Genomic DNA, 14,699 nt, shown 5'->3' on the forward strand with positions numbered 1-14,699 from the left:
AGATTACTTCACTGTCTGACATTCCATTAATATGCACATAGCAGCTCTGCAATATTTCTACTGATCATCTTCTTGGCAAACCACTAGTTTCTTCAGTGCCAAGGGATGTGGCCCTGTGGAGCCTTTGGCAGTTCCAAGAGGGGTGAAGGTGTCCATTAGGGTTTTTGGTCTTGCTGCCTGGCAGGTGCTGAAGGCACTTACACAGCATTTGAAACGGCCTTGTTGGCTGTGTATTTGGCTCTCCTTGACACTGAAGACAGAATTGTGGACCATGAAGTGATGGTGCACGCTGATGTGCCAGTGGTTACATGGGCTTTGGCACCAGTAGCCACTCACGAAATAGGGCATGCACAGGTACATGCAGGAAAGAGCAAAACCAGGGCCGAAAGGAGTTCATCAACTGACTACATGAGCTCGTAAGTCAAAGACACTCCGAACCTAATCATGGGACCTGTGATATATATGCGCAACTATTGAATAGCAGGTAGGGAAAACCCTATGACCAGCTAATTGACATTCAGAAACAAATGGCATGGTTTGCTGATAGTAGTGCAGAAACTAGACAGGGCAAGCCTAGTTGGGGAGCTGCTGCACTCAGTCCAGCTACACAGACTCAATTGGTAGAAGAAGAAGGTAGCAGTAAGTTGGCTGAAATGATTGCTGTCTGGCAAGCCACAGATGCAACACTGCCCAATGCTATTTGTTATCTGTACACAGACTCCTGGGCAGTGGCACAGGGACTTGTAAATTGGCTAGATAAATGGCAGGCAGATAATTGGCAACCAGGCACAAAAACTGTGTGGGAAAAGACATAAGATTGGGATTAAGATATGGGATCTCTTAGAAGAACTAGAAGTGCAAGTGCTCCATGTTGATGCTCACACTGCAAAAGAAGATGAGACAAAGAGATGGAGTGCACAAGTAGATCAGCTGGCTCCAGTGGGGAAAGTGGATACAAATAAGGGAACCTAGGTACAACCGGAGGGGTAAATTAAAAGGTGCAGAGGACCTGCTGAAATAAGGCAACTTGATTACATAGGCACTCACCTCAACCACAGATGGCAGTGTTATGTTAGCGTTGCAGTTGATAACTTTCTAGATGTCATGGTAGCTGTTCTGAGCAGGTATAGCAATAGCTATACAACAATCTACTGTTAAGATACCATGGAGTTATACTATGGGACACCTATAGAAATCCAATCAGATAATGGGTCACGCTTTAAGAATCACCAAGTACAAGCTTGGGCAGAGGACCAGGGAATAAATTGGGTTTGGCATCTACCGTACCATCCACAAGGAGCTGGCATTGTTGAATACCTAAATGGACTGTTAGAACAACAATTAAGTATTTGGGAGACAACTCCTATAAAAAATGGGTTGACCTTTTATCTGAGGCTGTATGGATCTTAAACAATTGTCTGTGATTTGGCTGGGGCACAAACCCCCTTGATGTGTATGAAGGGTCCAAACATCCAATCTGTCAAATTTCCTGTTACATTAGTAGCATATATTAATGGTCAAGAGTATTAAGCCCAAGTAGAAAGTCTCTTATACAGAAAATCACGCTCACATTCTACTTAGCAGAAATACGGTGGGTAAAAACTGATTTAATGATCAGAACACCAGAAGACCAGGAAGTGTTTTTGTAGCAAGTGGATCTGTAGTCTTTAAATCCAGCCACAGCCTAAGAGGCCACTCAAGTTGGGCATCCAGAACATTTCTCCTTCCACCCAAGTACTCCCTAGTTGAGCTATAGGATCAACACAATTCTTTTGTGTTATGCCCTCCCTGTCTTTTCAGGGTCCCAAAGAGTTCTGTTTTTCAGGTGCCAAAGTATGGTATCAACCCCCCATGGAACTTAGTCCTATCTCCACTGAGGTGATAGAAGTAGAAGCAAACCAGGCAGTTACTATTGCTGTTCAAGGGGAATGGCACTGGCGCCAAGCATCTTATGTCAGAGGGAGTAATCAGAAGGAGCGGAGAAAGAGGGGAAGGTAACTATTCTTCTTTTTGTATTTTTTACAGGATACCCCAAACTTATGCCCCCTGGAACAAAACATCTGAGTGACACTGGCTAAGGCAATTGGACAGGATACCATATGCCTTAGCATGGGTATGCCCCAGAATCCATTCACAATGTGTTTGATTGGCGTTCCTCTCATCTCCCGTGAGACGCAACAGTTATGTAAGGACACTTCTGTGTCTGTGACCTGTTCACCTACAGGATTATGCAATTATGCAACAGCCATCTCCACTTGGAAAAATCTCCTGCTTTGCCTTCAAAAGAGCTCTGCATTTTAGGCACCCAGAATGCAGTTAGTTGTACTACCTTTAATTTTATCAGTACAAGAAATGGTCTCATTGCTTGATAGGTCAATGCCACAGTACTGTGGTATCAAAATGCTTCACACTGGTGTAATTCAGCCACACCGTCAATTTTAAGTTCTAGTGTGCATATGCAACTCTCACAAGCTGTCTTCTTAATCTGCAGGGATTGAGCTTGGGTTGTGGTGCCATTGGCCATTAAGGGTGGACCATGTACTTTAGGAAAATGAACCCTTTCCTCTCCTAATACAACTGCTGTAGTATGGATCGAACAAAACTGGACTCATCACCATCACACTAGGGACATATATGCTTTTTCTCCTGACTGCCAAGAAACAGTAGACTTTTAGAATACTGCCAAGATAATTGCTGCTTCTTCACTAGCTCCCAGAGTTGCTAGTGCTAAAGTTCTCACAAGTCTGAATAGACTTGCCTGTTGGTTGGCAAAGTTTAGTAATTCTACTAGCACAGCTATATCTGATTTGTTAATTGATGTAAATATTAGATATTAAACATGCTGTGCTACAAAATTAAGCAGGAATTGACTTTTTGCTTCTAGCACATAGACATGGATGTGAAGACTTTGATGGGTTATGCTGTATGAACTTGAGTGACCATTCTAGTTCTGTCCATGCACAGCTACAGAAGATCCAGACACTAACTCACCATTTTGTAGTGAACACAGATTGGGACCTGTTTGCTGGGTGGACATGGGGTTGGAATGGATTTTAAAAAGGATTAGCATAGCTTTATAGTTTTGGTATGAGATTCTTGTGTATCATCTGTTGTATGCCTTATTTCACGACTGTAATGCAATCTTTAATGGATAGCATATTCCATCCTATCGTTGTTGGAATGGTAGAATATCAATGTGTTCCAACCATGGACCATGTGGTGGCATGTGTCAGGGACTGAAGATGGGTCTAAGACATGATATATTTGATCCTCAGTTGTGCATGTCGACAAGGTAATGCAGAAAAAGAATTTGTTGTTAGCTGGTAGGACTAACCTTCAGAAATGAAACTATGTATCTGTCACCTGGTGGGATTCATCCTATGAAGGGGGAACAATATACAATAAAGCAGATTTGTTGGCATGGAGGTGTTATCTCATGCGTTGGCCCCACCTGAGATGATGTTGAAACTGGCCACTCCTGAGGATGATATAAGGTGTGGTTCCGGGGTGAAGGCAGAGGATGACAGAATGCACACGGTTTTTATCCAGGGGACGCCCTGAAGGTGCACTGCCTTCCTGCCCCTCCTGCTCAGGAGCCACGCTCTATCTCCTTCTCCTACTTCGCAGCTTCTCCGGTGTCCAGGCATTGGTATGTATTTATTGCTAATGCGACTAATAAAATTTACTTCCTTTGCTATTCTGACTGTGTCTTGAGTTTTTTGTGCACAGATAGCCTCCCAAACTCCCAAACACATACACAGACCTCTAGAGATTAAACTCCTGTTCCCTGAATGGAATCTAAAGCAATGAAGTGACTAGGCCCACAGGAATAGCAAGTACCACAGTGAACACAGCCAGTGCAACTTAAAATACAAACAGCCTTAACAGAGACCTAAAATATATAGACAGCAGATCTTACCAACTGCACCTCCAGCATTATATGGAACTAATTAAGAAAAAGCACATTGCACTTCCTCCTAAGGGAGGCAAAAAACTGTATTTTCTGCTACTTTATCAGACTCCAAACTACTGGTCTGCTAGTACAAATTACGATGGAGCACTTCAATCTCATGAGGAATTCTAAGTTTAGTACATCCCAGAGAAAAGGAGACCTGACTGTATAACTGCTTCCCTTTTCACACGTTTAAAAATACCCTTCTCCCCCCGAACTGTTAAAAACTGGTATAATAATGAACCAGGACCCTCTAACTAATCAAAGTAATCTGTAATAGCCCACTCCTCCTGGTTATAACTGCCGTTTTCTTCCTTAATGAGCTTTTTGTCCCTTTTATTGTACCTTGGCTTACCTTCAATAGAAATTTGCCCATCTAGAATTAAAGCTGCCTCAACTGTTTCAATGATCACCTCACCTTTAGCTGCTTCTTTTGCATTTCTGTCCGCCAGCTCATTTCCTTCTTCCAATTCAAAGCTCACTTTTTGGTGTGCCTTGATGTGCATAATAGCTACCTTTTCAGGTAACTGAACTGCATCTAATAGTTTTAGTATTTCTTGTGCATGTTTAATATTCTTTCTTTGTGAGTTCAGCAGTCCTGTTTCTTTCTAAATAGCTCAGTGTGCATGAACCACTCCAAATGCATACCTTGAGTCTGTATAAATGTTGATTTCTTTGCTTTTTGCCAGCTCTAAGGTCCGGGTTAAGCGATTATTTCAGCTTTTTGCACAGAGGTGTTTGTTGGCAATGGTCCAGATTCTGTTACCTCTCTGCTTGTGGTAACCGCATACTCAGCATGTCTTTTTCCACTGATGATGTAGTTGCTTCCATCAGTAAAAGAGGTCTCAGCATCCTCAAGAGGGTTGTCCTTCAGATCCGGGCAACTGGAGTAGGTGGCTTCAATGGTCTCCAGGCAGTCATGGATCACTGGTTCTCCCATGCTCTCACTGGGGAAAGAAGCTGGATTCACAATATTAGTTACCACAATTTCAACATAATCTTGCCCTACCAGTACGGCCTGGTACCTTAGGAGTCTTTGTGGGGAAAGCCAATGTCCCCCTTTCGCCTCCAGGACTGCAGACACTTGTGGGACACTAGCACAGTTATCTTCTGGCCTAGGGTGAACTTGCATGCTTCTTGGATGTTCAGTGCTACTGCTGCAACAGCTCTGAGGCACCCTGGCCACTCCTTGGCTGCCACATCCAGTTGTTTGGAGAGGTAGGCAACTGCCCTCTGGTACGAGTCCAGGTCTTGTGCTAATTTTCCCAGAGCAATCCCCTGCTTTTTGTGAGAAAACAGTCCCAAGGCTGGAGCTGACATGAGAGCTTTCTTTAGTTGGTCAAAGGCTCATGTTGCTTCTTTTGTTCATTGGAGGTCTCTGTTTCCTTCCGTAATCAAGGCATATAGGGGTTTGACTAACAGCCCATAATTGTAAATCCACAGTCTGCACCACCCCGTCATGCCCAAAAAGGTTCTCAGTTCCTTTACTGTCTGGGGTTTTGGGGTCTGGCATATTGCTTCCTTGTGATCCCGTCCCAAGGTTCTTTGTTCAGCACTAATCTCATAGCCCAAGTAGGTAACTATTTGCCTCACCATCTGGGCTTTCTTCTGGGACACTTGATACTCTTGTAGACTCAAAAATTTAGGAGGCTTACCATCCACTCCACACGTCTCTTGAGTTTTGGTAGCTATCAGGAAGTTGTCCACATACTGTAACAGTTGTCCTTCTCCTGATGGAGCTTCTCAGGATTCTAGATCTTTTGCCAGCTGTTCTCCAAATATAGTAGGAGAGTTCTTGAACTCCTGGATAGTACACACCATGTGAGCTGAGTTTTACGTCCAGTTTTGGGATTCTCCCATTCAAATGCAAAATTTTCTGTCTGGCTTCATGGAGAGGAAGGCAAAAGAGAGCATCCTTCAAATCTAAAACAGTAAACCAGGTTAGTTCAGATGTTAAACGAGTTAACAAGGTGTAGGGGTTGGCAGCTTTCTTATTAACATCTCTTAAATCTTGTACTAATCTGTATCATCCATCAGGTTTTTCACGGGCAAAATAGGAGTATTAAAATCAGATATACACTCTTAATAGTCCTATTTGCAAGAAGTTCTCAATCACTGGACTAATCCCTTCCCTATCTTCTTTTTTTAAGGGATATTTCCTAACTCTAACTGGTTGCTTTCTTTCTCTAAGCTGGATTTGTACTGGTAGAGCATTCTTTGCTCTCCCTGGTATATTAGACGCCCACACCCTAGGGAATACTTGATCCATTACTTTTTAATAATTTCTTCTTCATTTTCAACTTCAGTTTTTTTGGTTATTAGCATTAAGCTTAACAGTTCCACATATTGCTGATCTTTTACCTCCAAACTAATTTCCCCATTTTTTAATATTATTTTTGCTTCTAATAGTTCCAATATATCCCTACCCAAAAGTGCTGATGGACCATATATATAAAAACCTGTGAATTCCCCATTGATTTCTAAGTTTATATTTTAATGGTCTGCAAAAATAAGCCCTTTCAGATTGGCCAGTTGCACCCTTTACCATGGCATAATCATTTGTTACTGGTATTAAGGCTTTATTTAACACTGATTGTTTCAGTTGGAAACTTCCAAATAGCAGATTTCTATCACTTAGGCAGACGTCTCTTCTGTTAGGTGTTGTTGCCAATTTCATTGGGAGGCACCTCATTCTCAGTCCTGATTTGAGTAACACAGATGCTTCCATCTTTGACCTAAACCTGGACTCCTTGAAAAATGTTTCTAGTTTGACATGTGTGTGAAAGAACAGTGTAGACACTGTAGTTTCCAAACCTCTTGGGGAACTGGTCAATCCTTCCCTACTGTATAGAAGAGAACTGGAGATTCCACTAGTTAGTCCTTCCACAGCTAGGAAGGACTTGTCAAAAGTATAGAAAGCTGCCAAGGATTACAGAATGAGAAATTCCCAGAAAAACACCAGAAGCCACATAAATTGAAAGGGGCACATCTGATGTGTCTTCAAAGTTTGGAAGGATGTGTAGGACAAATCTCAATTTTATACTATTTTTTTTGTTTAAAACTCTCCTCTAGCATGTCAACAGGGAGGCACACCTCCTGCTGGTTAGTCAAGTTACCCGCTGTCTCCTTTTGTCTGTCATACAGGCAAGAAACTGCTTTTTAACAGGGTATCTTGAGTTCTAGTACTTTAGGCATTCGGAAAACCAACCAAACAAGCAAACAAAAAGCCCATCTCTCACCCGATGTATCTGTATCCTAAGTAGAATCGGTCACTGAGCAAGGAGTTCTTAAACTCAAACCTCAAAACCAGAACACAACTCTACTGAGAGGGACTAGGACTCTTGAAACAGCCAGCTCTGGTACATTTAGCTGGTTGGCAAAAATGAAAGGAGGAAAAAAAACTGCAGAAAAAAAGGCTAGAAGTCTTCTTGAAGAGAAAAAAACTTTAGATCAAAAGCAAATACAGTTCAATTGCAGTGCACAAAACAAAAGTTCCTGCGCAATCTGTGGTGATATGACTAGGTTAACCATGGGAACATGGCTAGCTTCCTCAGGAAATTTCAAAGGACATTTAGTAAATAAGACAATTTTAAAGACACAAATTTCTTGCTATAAAACCAGGAATATGCCACAGTTTAGCACAAATCTTTTCACAGTCTTTTTAATAATCCAGTAGTAGTAATATTAGTTTTGGAGAATTGTTTCAAGCACTATGAGGACAGAAGAAGAGAAAAAACCCAACAACTACACAAGAGAAGAAATAAAGAAACCGGGATTAAATCTGTCTACATTGTTGAAATTTATGACCAGTATGAAAAGAAGAACAAGCCAAGGGAACATTTTTACAAATACCTTTGTTTCTTAAGGCAGGTGGTAATTAGTTTATAAAATGACTTCTATGCATTGCAAAATACACATCTCAAGAGGTAATGTGGCAATGAAATACTGTAAAAATCAAACACTGCAAGCTCCTCGAATGCAAGATAAAGCCAGGAACACTGCCACAGGAAATCATGATTCTGTGTACCAGAATATGAAAAGTAGTGCTAGGAGTCATGACCCTGACAGAGCCACTGTATTCACATGTTCAAAAGAAAGCCAGAAACACTTCCATGCATGTTCCAAGCACTGTTTCAGACACTGGAGTGCCTGAAGGACCTGCTAAGGCTGCCAGATGTGCCACAGAACTGCAAGAACAGTCCTAATGCTGGCCAGGGGTTTTACACACAGAAGCAGAAACGGGATGGGACTGCTGTGGGACGCATCATGAGCTGCTTTATTATTATTTTTTCCTCCCAAGCATCAGTCTCATTACAAGGTTGGGACAGTGGGAAGACGCCAGCAGCTCACGTCCTCAGCAACAGCTGGAGAACGTGATGTTACAATGCATTTTGAAAGTTTTTTGACCAATCACAAAAGCACAAAACATATTGACAGTAGTTCTATCCAAGCACTATAAGTACACGTATCTTTGGTTAAAACAATGCTTGCTTATTTCGAGTACAATACCTACTTGTAAGCCTTAAAATACAATGCACAGAGCTCCATTATTAAGCTTAGACCTTCCTAGTACCTTGCAAGATATACTTTTCTGCAGCTTAGAGAGTTATTCTAGCCAAGTGTTAATACACAGACCATTGTTCTACTTGTCCTTGCTTTCTCCATTTCATATAACTTTTCTGCTTATGCTTTCCGCTTAGCTCTAATTGCAGTTTGCTGTCTCCGAGGCCTGGTTTTTTGCAGCTTTCCCAAAACCTTCTGATTTTAAGGATTCCCACACAGTCCCATTTTCTGGAGCTGTGCCTTGAGGTCACATGCAATAGGGTGAATATCTCAAACTGGTTCTTCAGGTATATTAACTTCACGTGTATGAAAAATGCCTCCACAAATGCAGACCTTGAAGAATATATTCTGATTTTATCATATTGAAATAGAAGTAAAGAGAGAAGCTCAAAGAAATGCTAAGTGCTCCACTAGCTAACAAAATCAGTATTTGCAGCCCACAGATGCTTGCTTATGTCTCTAGGAGAAGTATGCTACTCCGTTTTACAAAGTCAACCTACAACATATTTTACAACACCTAAAAAAGGGGTTAAGAAGAAAACTAAAACTTAAAGTTTAAGCAAAGATTTCATCAAGTAAGAACATCCAAGATCATATACAGATGAAGGATAGGAGCAAGCATTATGGTTTTTCCCTTCACCCACACAAGTGTAGATCAAAACTTTCCATTTTTAGCTAGCAGTTATATTTACATATTTATACTGAATTGAAATGATCTAATAATTTTTTAAGATTTCCATACTGAAATCTGACAAAGATCTTTAAAAAAGTATCAAATATGTAAAAAACCCCAATCAAACAGGCAAATAAACGTGGGGTCTTATATGGGCATGAACCAGTAAGTTTGGAAAAAATATTCTGAAGGTCAGATGAGTGCTCAAACATTACTGAACTTTTAAGGAATTGTTTATCCCTGCCTCTTTCCATAAACAAAACAAACAAACAAACAAACAAAAATCCAGTTTCTACATTTATACAGAAAAAAAAATTAATCCAATTTTTTGATCTGGTTGTCTTCCTACTACTATAAGCAGAAGCTTGACCATTTTTTTGGTTGAGTGAAAATAGCCTGGTCCTATTGGTCTGGACTCCAGACCACAGGATCAGGTTGCTGAATACCTCAACAAATCCCACCAGCCTGTAAAAGGACTGAATTACTTTTCAGTCATGACTTTTCATGATTTCACCATGTTCCACTCTCACCAAGTGAAAGCACCTCCAGACGGAGCAGAATAAGTCTGTGAGTGAAATTAAAACCATACTTTTACTGCAATATATAATGTATAGTGATTCCTATTTCAGGCTTATCCAGAAACAGAGGCCAGACAAAGTTAAAAGGATAAAAGCAGATCTATTTAAGGAAGGACCTTCAGGTACATTAAGGGGAGGTAAAGCCTCCCCAAGGGGTTACACCCAAAAAGAATGATGGTCATGAGTTTTTCAGATAGATATAAATTTGGTCTATCTACATATCAGGCATTAATCCTCCAATTACGGCTTTAGGTAATGAAGTAATACTCCTCCAGTTTGCTCCTCCCCTCCAATTTACTTCTGTTTATGCTTTTTGCAGCCTGAGGCAGAGGGTGTCCTTGGATCTCAGGCCTAGAAGAATTGTTTTGTCTGACCAAAACATGAAGAGAGAGTTGGGTTCCGGGGATATTTTTTTCTCTTATCTTATATTTACATATATCTATGTACACAAACAACAGGACAGGTCTGCTAGAGCAGCTATCTTGAAGCCTTTTTTCCATCACAGTTGTCAGCTTCATTTTACAGAACTAAGCAAGGGAGATGGAAAGCTTCAGCCGCTTACAACAGCAGATGAAGTTCTCTTTGTTACAAAGTCTTTTAACAACTTTCTAGCCAATAGCATAATATTAAGAGCTGACAAGTGTTTGCTCTAGCCAATTAGTATACTTACACATACCTCTTGCTTTGAACAATGCTTGCTTGTAATAGCTTGAAACAATGGATAAACCTTCATTATTAAGCTTACATATTTCTACTATCTTGTTTAACATATTTTCCTGAGGCCTATCTTTACACAGCTCATAGCCCTATTGTTTCTTGTCCTTGCATCGTCAGCATTCTTGCATTTCTCCATCTTGAGATTTGCTTTCACACAACTTTCTGAGAGTTTTATACCTTTTCTATTTCCCACAATGAGTTAACTAACACTATATGGAGTTCAGAATTATACACGAATGCAGTACAGGATCTGAAAAATATAAAAGCTGAAATCTTAAGGCATAAATAGAGACTCAGGCCCTCGTCGTCCTGATCCCTCAAATCCATCTATTCTTTCAATATAATAAAATTAAATGTTTATATTTCCAGGTGTTCATTTTAAATGGCTTCAAAAGTTTAAAGTTGTGTATAAATCTGGCCCGTTAGTATTTGTTGGTTGAGCAATGCAACTGTTCAAATTAATAAAACTGAAGTTTCCTCACAGGATTTTTTTCATTTTTCCTCTATGATTTATCATAACATCAAAGGGCAAGAAATTGTCTTCCTGCTTCCAAAATCTCAAAGTTACTTTCCTCCTTCTTGCATCAGGCAAAATGTAGGACTACTAAGGTTTTTTTAATCCAAAATTAATCCAGGCAGGAAAGATGAAGTAGAGCAAGAGATAGAGAGGGACTTGGACATCAGACCAAAAATGGCCCAGCACTAAGGGCAGTCAGCTTGAAAAGGAAAGGCAAAATGTTAAAACTCAGGTCTCCTGCCTGATATGGACAAGACAAATCAAATAACATCCTGTATGATTCTCCAAGCTGCTCACCGTAATTCCAGCAATGGATCAATTCTGCTTTTGATAGAAGTAGCATTGATGTAGTTTATTTCAGCATGTGCCTGGCATGCACTAGCCATGCAAATTATTCACCCTGCTTTACAAATATCACACCAGGAATAAAGACTCAAATATCAGCTGGTCTCTGCCCAAGGTACAGTCATGCCGGAATATTTTGCTAATTGCAGGAACCCACATTTGTATGAAGAACTCCCTTGGAGGCTGTAATAGTACAGTGTAATGGAATTCACAATATTCATAGAGGGGAAAATTAAAAAAAAAATAGAAATCAGCATTTTGACTTGGAAGACATTTTGTGAAACATAACTCCTAACTAGTATCAGGAAGAAACATTTTGAGCAAGCTAACCCTCAACAACCTAAACTTCAAAGATTTATGAGATTCTTGAACAAATTAATCTGACCTGTTCTGAGCTCTACAGTCTATTTCAGCAGCACACATTTGCAGACGTGATATACTTAGGATATATACAAGGAAATGCAACACATTCAAATAATTTCCATACACATTATATGGGATGGTAAACCATATTAAGCCTTTTATGCATCTAAACCAGAGTCCTGCAACTTCCAAGTGTATTCATAAAAGGCAGAAAACCAAAGAAAACTAATCCTTACTCAATGTTGCAAAGCAGGTGCAAAGTTCTTCTGCTGAGCTCTCTTGCCCTGCTGCTCACAAGAGTCCTGAAACAATCTTCCTCATACAGACAATGAGAAAATCTTTCTATTGCCTAACAGATTGCTGTTTAAATTTTCCTTCATACTGTGTGCTTAGAAACAATCTGTTACTTGCAATCTTCAAAGTGCGTGAAAGAAATCAGTTCACACCATTAGGAATAAACAGAGGCATCTTTTCCAGCCCAAGTTGTTGTGTTCGATCGGCGTGGGATCCAAGACAGCAAAATCCCACACTCTGTGATCCATGTGACAAAAGCCTTTATTCAGTTCTGACCTTGCTTTTTGTACCCCTTTCAATGTATCCGGGCAAGCGTCTGTGATTGGTTCACAGATCAGGCTGCTCAGCCCACTGACCAATAGCTCTCTGCAGCCAGGGCTGGAACTCATTGGATTAAATCCTTGTCTGTCTCCAATCCTGTCCTATCTCTGTTCTTTGGGGGCTGGCCTTTTAAGTCAGGCTGCTTATCCAATCAGTGGCCAAATTCACTACCCAGTACAAGCCAGCTTGCACTGTGTCACCAAGTCGTCTTTGTCATCTTCTTTGTAAACACATGTATACACATTTACAAAAGAAATTACAGTGGTATGACAGTCTTAGCCGCAGTTGCAGCCTGAAAACTGCAACATTAAGTCAATTAGGATTTTTTTCCCGATATTAACTACCTGAAATTGAAACTGAGATTAAACTGAATGGGTTATATACAGCATAGTAAGCCTGCGTTCATATACTTATTTTGCACATTTTATATAATTAACTCCTGTTCCTTTGGAGCTTTGAAACTCTTCGAAAAGTTCTACCACTATGTCTTTATGAGTCAGGGCATTTGTACATTTTACAGAATTTTGCTCTATTCTTGTCCTGAGACACTAATCTTAGAGAAAACTAGGATTCTAGTTAAAATTAAAAGAAACATGGGCTTGAAATAGTTATGTGAAACTTAATTAATTGCCTGTCATTTTATGTTTGCTCAGCTGTGCTTGCTACAGGAAAAGAAGAAACTAGTAAGTAGATCCAAGGAAACACGAAGAATTGCAATCAGAAACTTATTCAAAGAGGGAAATTGGAGTTTTCCCAGAAGTCATTTGTATTGTCATCAATAGAAAAGGTCGAGAGTTCAGGGCAAGGAAGACTCACCTTACTTCCTCTTTTTAAGACCCCTCTTGTCAAAAATTACCTCAGACTTTATTTAAGAAGCCAACCACGCATGCTTAATAGCCATTCAAGAGAATTACCACAGGAAGCAGAGGACGGGTTGTGTATTTGAAGTTTTTGGCTGTGTTGGGGGTTGAATGCTTCGCTTTTCTTTCTGTGGAATTTCTCCCATTGTTATGCTAATTAATTGTGGCTACACCTTAAAACGACAGATAATGTTCTCTCGTAGGGGGGTGGCTGGAGGGGGAGGGGGGGGGGAACCGGAAAAGGAAAGGTGGGATAGGGGGGTCTGGAGCGGGGGACGCTCTCTCGCTTGGCTCCTGGAGTGGGAAGACAACCTGGGCTCTGCTCTGGCATCTTCCCCTGTCATCCCAGCGCTGAGATCCACGCTCCCTGCCTTTGGACATCGCTCCACGGCTCTCCCAGCTCACCCTACTACCTCCGGACACTCTGCTGAGCACCACGACCGACACCGTGAGGGGGGAGTCACTTTCCCCATCCCCTCTCTCCCCTGGGCCGTGGCCGCCATCACCCAGCCCTCTTCAACTGCGCGGGACCTGCCCTGCCCCCACAGCACCGGTAACAGCACAGGGAGACGGCCTGCGGCCAGAAGGGACTGGAGTGGAGCTAGACTGTTTCTGTTGCCAATTTTTATAGCTGTTGTTGTTTTTTTTCTGCTTTGTTAAATACCAGTAAAGAACTGTTATTCTCATCCCCATATTTCCTGCCTGAAGGTGTCTGAATTGGACCTAAAATAATTAAAAGGGAGGGGGATTGCACTCTGCATCGCAGAAAAGGGGCTCCTGCCTTCCCTTAGACCATACCTGTCTTTCAAACCGAGACAGATTTTGGCGCCCAACGTGGGGCATTGCCTGAGGGCATTGAGAGAGGGGCCCGCGCCTTGGAAAGCGTCGCGGTTAACAGCAGTTGAACATGGGTCAGTCGGTCCTAAGCGATAGGCGAGCGCCGTTCCGAAAGGGCGGGCGATGGCCTCCGTTGCCCTCAGCCGATCGAAAGGGAGTCGGGTTCAGATCCCCGAATCCGGAGTGGCGGAGACGGGCGCCGCGAGGCGCCCAGTGCGGTGACGCAACCGATCCCGGAGAAGCCGGCGGGAGCCCCGGGGAGAGTTCTCTTTTCTTTGTGAAGGGCCGGGCGCCCTGGAATGGGTTCGCCCCGAGAGAGGGGCCCTGCCTCTAGCCAGGGAGAGGCACGGGAAAACCGGATCTTTTGGACGGTGTGGATCCGATGGCCTGGCACATCAGAGCCACAGGAACACAGTGCATTGGTTGACACTGGTTCACAATGTACATTAATACCATCAGGACATGTCGGAAAGGAACCTGTTTCAATTGCTGGGGTTACAGGGGGATCTCAGGAATTGACTCTGCTGGAGGCTGAGGTGAGCCTGACTGGGAAAGAGTGGCAGAAACATCCAATTGTGACTGGCCCAGAGGCACCATGTATCCTAGGCATAGACTTCCTCAGGAATGGCTATTACAAAGACCCAAAGGGACTCAGGTGGGCTTTTGGAATAGCTGCTGT

The 14,699-nt window shown here is 41.9% G+C and overlaps 1 protein-coding gene across 8 annotated transcripts in view; it reads left to right on the forward strand.

Annotated features, from left to right (window-relative positions):
* The window catches only part of LOC106862514 (organic cation/carnitine transporter 2-like), a 58,595-nt gene extending 54,895 nt beyond the window's left edge, over nt 1-3,700 (forward strand). For all 8 annotated transcript variants that reach the window (XM_088173777.1, XM_088173776.1, XM_088173769.1 and 5 more), the window contains one exon: nt 2,026-3,700. The gene's annotated coding sequence lies outside the window, so the exon portion shown is untranslated. The remainder of the gene's footprint in view (nt 1-2,025) is intronic.
* The last annotated feature ends 10,999 nt before the right edge of the window (nt 3,701-14,699 follow it).

This window comes from Sturnus vulgaris, chromosome 15 (assembly GCF_052056855.1).
Source record: "Sturnus vulgaris isolate bStuVul1 chromosome 15, bStuVul1.hap1, whole genome shotgun sequence".
Taxonomy (NCBI): domain Eukaryota; kingdom Metazoa; phylum Chordata; class Aves; order Passeriformes; family Sturnidae; genus Sturnus; species Sturnus vulgaris.